The sequence below is a fragment of the Alligator mississippiensis genome, chromosome 12, assembly GCF_030867095.1.
Source record: "Alligator mississippiensis isolate rAllMis1 chromosome 12, rAllMis1, whole genome shotgun sequence".
Taxonomy (NCBI): domain Eukaryota; kingdom Metazoa; phylum Chordata; order Crocodylia; family Alligatoridae; genus Alligator; species Alligator mississippiensis.
Window position 1 is genome coordinate 24,416,652 of NC_081835.1, and position 9,785 is coordinate 24,426,436.

Genomic DNA, 9,785 nt, shown 5'->3' on the forward strand with positions numbered 1-9,785 from the left:
AAGAGCCACGCGCATGATCAGAGGTCAGGGAAGCAGACCCTACAATGACAGGCTGAGAGCCCTGGGGCTCTTTAGCCTGGAAAAGCGCAGGCTCAGGGGTGATCTGATGGCCACCTACAAGTTTATCAGGGGTGACCACCAGTTTCTGGGGGAACGTTTGTTCACCGGAGAGCCCCATGGGATGACGAGGTCGAATGGTCACAAACTACTACAAGATCGTTTCAGGCTGGACATAAGGAAGAATTTCTTTACTGTCCGAGCCCCCAAGGTCTGGAACAGCCTGCCACCGGAGGTTGTTCAAGCGCCTTCATTGAACACCTTCAAGATGAAACTGGATGCTTATCGTGCTGGGATCCTATGACCCCAGCTGACTTCCTGCCCTTTGGGCGGGGGGCTGGACTCGATGATCTTCCGAGGTCCCTTCCAGCCCTAATGTCTATGAAATCTATGAAAATCCCACCTGGAGAAATAATGTGATTTTCCTGGGTGGTTTTTCTTCACTATGTGCCTGTTACTAAACATTACAGCCAGACTTCTAGAATCAGACTTTTCTCAGCTGCATGCATGCAGTTATTGTTTAAAGAGCATAAATGTATTGTTTACCCTGTATAACCATTTTCAGCACAACTGCAGTATTCCTAGCTGTATACACAGGTACCACAACTGCAAGCATACATTGTGCACACTATTTTTTTTCTGCACAATTATAAAAATATACAGTAGAATCTCTCTAATTATGTTATAGGTGGTCATGAAATGCTTTATGATCTAATTACTCCAAAATTTGAAGAGTTGATTAAAATCAGAGTGATCTGTCTTTTAAAAAATCTAAGTTGTGTGCAGCAGTTTTAATGCCTCACAAATTAACATATTTGATTAAAATGACTTTTCAGCAGACAAGTAGTGATGTTACAATATCAGCATGTTCATGAATATTTATTAGACTCTTTAGAACAGCGTGCTAGTTGTTATACTGCTGCTTTGTTCACTAAAAGTGAACAAACCCATGCATCTGTTGTAACAATTAATCTTATATGCTATTTTGAATTAGGTTGCTAAACTAGGGGTAACCAGATTATCAGAAATAGAGATTTAAGTAGGATTTGTCATGGGTTCTTCACACTAAATTTGGGGTCATAAAGACTAAACTTATTCATCAATTATATGCATGTCTATATGATGGGGGAAACATATCTCACCTACTCATACAGGGGCTGTGACCTTCCTGAGCACCTCAGGAAGGTCACAGCTGAAGGTGAAGGCACCATGCTTACCCCAGATGAGGTAGGAGATGACAAAATGCCTCTCACAAAATCAACTGCAATTAGCCAAATGTGGAAGCATGCAGAACTATGCTCAAAATACAGCCAGTTTAATTAAAAGCAAAAATAAATTAACAAAAATGAGAAACCAATGACATAGGAGAAAAATGTTGCTATTTAAAGTAACCCTCAAACTTCACTCTTGTGGAACCTCAAAATATATATCTCCAGAGCTGTATACCACTGAAAACAATCACCTTTACGATTGCATAGGGCCATCATAACGGCTTCTGAACTTCAATCCCTCTCCTCAGAGCTGCTTCCAACTCCCTTTCCCTACATACCATATTTTTAATCATATAGGCCAACCCTTTTCTCATGGGTATGCTCACAAGATTTAAAGAAGGGAAAAAAATCTCCCATGCATTCTGTCATTCTTCTCCAGTGCTCCCCCTTGCTCAACCCCTTCAGATACATTATAAACTATCCATGCTGTAAATACTCAAAAAGCATAACTAGGAAAAGGACATTTACATCACACAAAAATACAAAACAAACCGGTCCTGAGATATTTTTCTAATTTAGTCTTACCTACACAAGAGAAACTAGTGGGGTCTGGTGAAACTTATGACCAGGGATCTGGGTTTTCCATTTGCTGTGGTAAAGCCAGGATTCTCTCTCTTAACGGAGAAAAACACAGGAAACCACGGGCTTCTCCTTGCAGGCTAGCAGAGTTTCAGCCTGCAAAGGGCTGCTTGGGAAGGGGTGAGCAGTACGCAGGGGGCAAGGGGTGCCATGTGAATGAGCATGAACACACAGGCACATGGCAGCCAGGCAATGTGGTAGAGAACAACCAGCCCCTATAGCTCCCTCCAGGTAAGTCTATGGGGGCAGAGAGGGGGCCACAGACAATGCGGTGCGGGGGCATAGGTAGAGGAGACAGGGCACAGATGATGCGTTAGGGGGTGAGGCACCCCCTTCCTGCCTGGCAGCAGCAGGGGGCTGCTCTAAATACCATGCCACTGCTGCACCTCACCTCAGCGGTCATGGTGGCGTTGCACTCCCTCCCACACTGGGTCCCACCCACTGGGCCACAGAGGCAGCTTGTGCCTGGAGCTGGTCTGGCCCAGCTGCAACCCTATGCCCTGCTGTGGGTGCAGAAATTTGGGGTGGGGGGCATGTGCCACCCCCCAACACATCATCTGTGCCCACATCCCCCCTTCCCCACATTGCCATCCCTTTTCTCGCACATTGGGGCCAGAGGCCGGGGGGCAGCAAGTTGGGAGTGAGAGGCACCAGCAGAGTCAGGTGTCTCTAAGTTGGGAGTGAGGGGCACCGGCAGGGCTGGGGGAGCTGTGGCTTGGGAGTGAGGGGCAACAGCATGGGCAGAGGCAAGACACTGGCATATCAGGGTTGCTTAGCACCACAAAGCAGTGGGGAGGACAGCCTCAGCTGGACCTGTGTCTTGGTGAGTGAAGGGGGCAAGAGAAGCTCTGAATTTCCATGATAAAAAAATCAAATGCAAAATATATAGGTATTTAGAATTTATTTTATTATAATGAATGAAGCACTGGTAGAGTTCCAAATTGTTTTAAAATACAACATTTTGTTCAACTGATACCTATATACGTACATACACACATACATACACACCTATACACCTATATATACACATATACATAGTGGTGTTTTATTTTAATTGAAGAAAAACACAGGTTTTGTGGGGCTTTAATCAGAGAATTTAGGATTTTTAAACAGAGAAAACCAGGATCCCTGGTTATGCCTTATGGTTGGGGGAACTGGGCTTATTTAGTCTAGAGAAGAGAAGACTGGGAGGGGATTTTATAGCAGCCATGGGTGCCTGGTGCCTCCCAAGTCTGGGGGGCACCAGCAGGGCACGGCCAGGGGGGATCCCCCAGAAGCCGATTGCGGCAACCGGGGTTGGGTGGGTCCCTCAGCGGGCACCAAGCATGCCAACTGCACAGTGGCGGCAGAAGTGCTGGCACTTCCACCACTGACATCCCGCTGCCAGTGCCCATTTCAGGGAGGCACAAGCGCTCTCCATGCCCCACTACCAGCCAGAGCGTTCGCTCTCATTGGGGTACCAGCACACTCAGAAGGGGCACGTGCCCCCCCGGTGCCCCTCCTATGTGTCATCTATGATAGCAGCCTTCAACTACCTGAAGGGTGGTTACAAAGAGGATGGAGCTGGACTGTTCTCAGTGCAAGAGAAGTTTAGGTTAGATATTAGGAAAAATTCTCTCACTAAGACGATGGTAAAACACTGGAACAGGTTACCCAGAGAGGTTGTGGAATCTGTATCCTTGGAGGTTTTTAAGGCCCAGCTAAACGAAACCTTGGGTGGGATGATCCTGCTTTGAGCAGGGGGTTAGACTAGATGATCTCTTGAGGTCCCTTCCAACCCTAATATTCTATGAGCCTATGAAATAAATACTGATCTATTCTAATTATGATTTTGTCACTTACCTGTTGCATACTCTTGGGAAAGTCACTTCACTTTTTTGTATCATCTTCCCAATGTATAAGATGGAAATAATTACCCTCTCAGCATGTTTCAAATGGGAGTGTTATAAGTTAAGGTAAGTCTGTGTAGTGCTTAAAACATATCAATCGCTGCATCTATCAAGTATTATTAGAGCATACATTTTTCCCCCAAATGCTGTCACCACCTATATTGTTGCTGGAGTTTTTGCTGGATTTCAAAATCATCAGCTATACCACTGCAGCACAGAGTAAATTAACCTGCAAGTCTTCTGTACCCTGATAGACACCCTAACTTGTTCCCCAAGTCAGGTAAACTGCAACTCAAAAATTCCAGTGGATCAAATTTAAACTGAAAAAGTCTTTTTTTTTCATGTCAGGAGCTATTCCCCATGCTACTGCAGTCCCAGATCACATGCAATGTGAACCATTAGTTACACAGTTCCTTTTCCATCATCCAGCAAGTCACCCATGCCAATGTGTCATTGAATATAGTTACAGCTATCTTAACTTTACCTAGGATCATAGGCACATTATCCTTTCCAGGTGCATACTCACAAAACCATGTGCATATAACACTCATTTTAAGTTTGCACAATAAAATATACAGATAATACAGACAATAATACTGAAACAGATAAAACAACAAACTATTATTTCCCTGTTGGTAGTAAACTAGCAGTGCAATCAAAATGAAGCTGATAGTGGTGTTTCACACTAGGCTGCCACCTGGTGGTCATTCAATATGACAGAATTAATATTTTTGTAGCATAATACAGTCAAGCATGGATTTCTCTTGGCTTTCTGGAAGTACCTATTTCTCTAATTAAAATTCTTAATCTTAGAGACTATGCTTCTGACTAAACAGAATATTCATATTAAGTATTATAAAACCTTATTTACTCTGGATACAGGAATTTAAAATAATTTCAGTCCAAGAAGTCCTTTTATTAGTTTACAATTTATTATTTGAGAAGGAAGTGAGTTGCAACTAGGAATTTCCTTTGTTAAAGGCAGAAGTCCTTGAAACCTGAAAAATAAGATACAAAAACTTGACATTTACTTTCTCTGACAATATGGTCTCATATTGCCTCACAATATGTTCTCATATTGCCTTTTTGCCTGCAGAAATAGAAAACATTGAAACAAAAAAACTACATTGTCAACTGAAGATCATAGAAATTGAAAAGACTTCCTAGATTATGGAGACTGTCCCTTTTAAACACAAAATATAATCTTGTTCCCTCCATATAGTGTACATTACATATTAAAGTGATATTGGATGGCTTAACATTTGAGTATTTAAGTGGTGTATCAGAACACTTAACCTATTTGTCATCCTACCTGTAGTCCAATGGTCTTGGCACTAAAAAATGGCTTTAAAGGACATATAGGTCAGTAACAGATTCTGTTACCGCAGCACCTGGCCACTGTTCCACTTGGAAAAAATAAGAAAATATATATATGACCAAGATGCACTTACTTTCTAATCCCAAATATTTTCATGTTTTATATAAATATATCTACCTTTTAATAGCAGTCCACCATTCTTCCAATCCAAACTTAGTTCCCACTGACATAAAATATTTCACAATATCTTGGTCCTTGTGTGAAAATAGTTTGCAACTTTTTATTTTTTTACAAACTTTATTTTTCAATAGCAAATTTTGATTAATGTCTGGCTACTTAAGTTTTCATTTCTGAATTTAGATTTGCCATATTGAAAGAGGTTAGATAAGTTTTAAAGATGCCTGCATAATAAACAAATACATAGAGGACGAGTGAGAGTCAAAGGCCAGGGAAAAGCTATACAACTGCTTTTAATTTACAATGCTGTCATCCTTTGAAGCATCTCATAATTTTAAAGCACCTCTTTATATGACCATTTTACAAATGGAGAAAATGATATATAGAAAAGTCAATGCTCAGATTCTTCAAATATGCAGAGCACATGAAGCAGGCTAGGTGGACCGTCATGGGGCTAGGGACTGTGTCATGGAGTGACTCGTCCCAGGGACTGGAAACTCATTGGGAAGGGTTTGGGTGGTGTTAGAGGGATGCAAAACATCCAAATAAAATGCCCGGTGAGGGCTGGAACCAATACTTACCTGATGCAGGTGCTCAAACAGTAATCACAGGGTGGTAAGCAGCACCACCCACGTGGTTTTTAAGTACCTGCTTGCTGAAGCTGGAGAGACACAGGAACATGGCATCAGATGCTTGTGCCAGGAGCTGGCTACAAGAGCCCTCACAGAGCAGATCCCAGGGAGAGAACAGGGACCAGCACTACTGCAGCAAGCTCCAATTCGGTGTGACCAGCAAAGCACTGAGCTGGCTCCGCAGTAGAGATACCCAGAGGGGTATCTCAACCTTCCCAGTGCCAGGATCGCCTGGAAGAAGGATCTGAGACTCTGCATGTCAACACAGATGTGAAGAGGGACTGGCTATAAACCAAATAGTTCACACAGGGAAGGAGAGCAAGTGGGGAGAATGCCTTTTCCAGAGCAGCTGTGCCTTTAAGATCGAAAAACCCAGTAAGGGGCAGCATGGCACGCAGGGAGAGAGGAGCAAAAAACGGCTCTGAGGAAGAGAAACTGGGGAAGACTACTAGGATGGAGGACTCCCAGGAGCCAGTCCCATGTGCTGGAGAAGGCATGACCGGAGGACAATAAGCTGGGAGTCACTGTCGAAATAAGTTGAGTCTTAAGTTACTCTGCAAGGGAGAGGAACATCAGCAGAAACAGCAAAAAAAAGGAACCACTGATGCTTGTCAGGTTCAACAAAAGCTGAGTTTATTTTTTCTTTTTTTTTTTTTTTTACTTTGATTGGGGCCAGTTGTGTTCTAGGGGCGTTTGAGGGGAGAAGGAGCCTGAGTCACGGCTACTCCCCCACCCTTAAAGAAAAGAAGCGGGAATGTCCAGAAGGACTTAGTGAGTTGTCTGGCATGAGTGGGAAATGGGGGGTGCCGGTCATCTAAAAATTCCAGTTATCTGAGAGTGGCATACACACTCAGATACCCTGCGTGGGTACCCTCAGAGCAGCACAGCAGACAGGAAAGGGGCACAGTGCAGTGCCATGTGTTTCCTGCTGCTTTCAGCAGCGCAGCAGGAGGCAAAGTGGTGCAGCGCAGGCGGGGCCAAAATTCCAGTTAATATAAGTTTTTCCAGTTGGTGAAGTACCAGATAACAGAGATTTTACTATATATGGTGTATGTGGATTAGCCAGAACGCATGAGACAGAGTAAGTGTTTGTTGGTTGGTGAATGAGTATCCAAATTGATTTGTGGATTCCATTCACAGATACACAGAAGTTTAGGGCTGGAAGGGACCTCATGAGATCATTGGGTCCACCCCCGTAGACCCCAGATGCTGGCCTGTGCTGAGTAATGTTCATCATAACATCTTGTGCGCATACAGGCATGACTAGAGGGCCTGAAGTTTCCAGAATGCCTCAACTCCTAACCCCAAGAACGTCATGACTCAGCTACATACATTAAGATGTTTGGAGCATGCTCAGTGTACCCGTGATGTAATAAGTGGCAGGGAAAATCTATATATATATATATATATATATATATAAAGCCTTCATCTGTCTGTCTGTAATGCTTTATACACACTCTGATTGGGTAACTGAAGCAACCAATCAGAATGCTCCAAGAGCATTCGGACAGGACGCAGTGGTGCAGTGGAACGCTGCCATGACAGTGGGGACAGAGGGGATGGAAGGGGGGTGGTGAGGCCAGCAACACTAACATGCCCCCCCCCGCCCCTTCTCCCTTCAGGTGGCAGCGATGGAGATGGAGCGGGGGGGGAAAAGGTCAGCACCACTGGCCTCACCCCTTCTCCCCGCCCCCCCCACTGCTTGCAGGCAGCAGTGATGGAGCACAGGGCTGGACGCAAGGGGTGGGGAAAGGCACACGGATCTGGAGGTGGATCCTGCTTCTCCACTGCATCATGGGGGTGAATGGGGCTGGACAAGAAGCAGGCCAGGGCCAGACATGGGGCTCCGTCCCCACCCTCCCACCCCCCCATGATGGCGGGGACTGAGGGCCCAGAGTGGGTGGGCAAAGCTAGCCCCCATGCTTTGGTGCACAGGACTGGACATGGGGGGTGAGGGAAGGCGCACAGGGCTGGAGGTGGATCCAGCTGCACCACAGCATCCAACAGATGCAAAAGGAAAATAAAAAAACCCACAAGCACAAAGAAACACAACACTGGCCCCAGCCCTGCTCCTTGGAGGCAGAGGGGGATGGCCAGCTAAGAAAAAGCAGCAGGCCCTCCATGGTCACTGCCACCTCCTAAAGCCTCCTCATGCCTACTCCAACATCCTCCAGTACAATGGCACCCTCCATGCCACCTCCACACATTAGAAATAAATAATTTGAACTAAAGCAATTAGGAATCAAAGCAGCCACAGAACCACCTGAGAACAAGTGGAAGCCCCTCCACTGGTGCTGCTGCCTCAATGCTCTGGTCCAGGGGCGCCCTCCACCCCTTTCTCACACACTTGACATAAAGCAATTAGGCTTTGCAATTAATTAGTGGTGGGACCACCTGAGGAAAAGCAGCAACCCCTCTGCGGTTCCTGCCGCTTCCTCAAGCCATTGGTGAGGTGGCTCCCACCACCCCTTTTCCATACCTGAGAAATAAATTAATTGGGAATAGCAATTTATTAGCAGCAGGGCCACCCAATGACAAGACGGAGTTAAGTTCCTGGCTACTATGAGGGTACTGTGAGAGGACAACTGGATGCCCCAAACCATCAAAGAAGTTGCCACAAACTGCAAGGGCTTTACTATGGGACACAAATCTCTTGCTAAGCAAAAACATCACAATAAAGAGCGCCAACAATATGAGAGACAGAGCCACACTTTAGAACAACCTGCTGAACAATGGCAATTAGATGCAAGTAGAAAAAGATGTACACAAGACAATGAATCTGAGGCAAAGCTACATGAAGAAGGCAATTGGACTTGCAGTGACATCGAGAGAGCCATTCAAATGACTCACAAGCAGAGGCTACTGTGCGAAGACAATTAGATGCATGCCATCAAGAATGCCGTGCTGATGAGTCTCATGAGAAAGGCACTATGCAAAGACATTTAGATGCCACGTGACATCAAGAAAGCCAGGCAACTGAGTCCCAAGAACATGTTGCAGTGAGAAAACAGCTGGACACTGTTCACTCTGCAAGAACATGACAAAGGCAATTCCTAATAACAAACAGTCATTTCTTAACAGAGTCAGAAGTAGAAAGGCATTACTGCGATAAAATGGATGTCATTTGCCAATTTTGTCACTCTTTAAAACTTTGTAGCTAAGCAGCCATCAGACGGAAAGTTTAAAAATTGCTATCACAAAGGAAAAGTGAGGTTGCCTTACCGCCGTGAATTTCCTCCATTACTGAAAGAGGTCATGAGCAACCCACAGCATATGTTTTATGGCAACTTCCAGACCAACGTTCGGTCATTTAATAGTTCTTTAAGCTTTGCATCTTTGGGAGCAAAAAATGCACCTGTTCCTGGACAGGGCCCATATTGCTTTCATGTCCATGGTCAATTCTATCACCCAACATCTCATTTACAGCCTAGAGAAGGAGATGCAAGATCCTATGGCCAGCCTTATAGTTTCAGTCCCAATGAAGCACTTGAAGAGTGGTGAAATCATCCCAAAAATTGGCAGTGTGATCCCGCTGTAATGAAAGACCTGGACGCTTTAATGAGAAACAGTAATCCATTTTCCACCTCTTACAAAATATATGTTAGGTGAAGTTGTAAGAAAACAAGAGCAAGGAGTGGTTGAGGAAAGTCGTTCAATTGCAAATGCTAGTATGGTGTTCCATCATAATCGAGAATCTGACAGAAGATATAATTTGCCAAACAATGATGAAATTACCATGATTTTCCGGAATGGTGATGGAGAACCACCTTTCCATAAGGATATAAGAATTTACTCAAGATCCCACAGCTTTGAAAATATAAGTATTTTTTATTGCTAACTTAGATCCCATGATATATGTTGT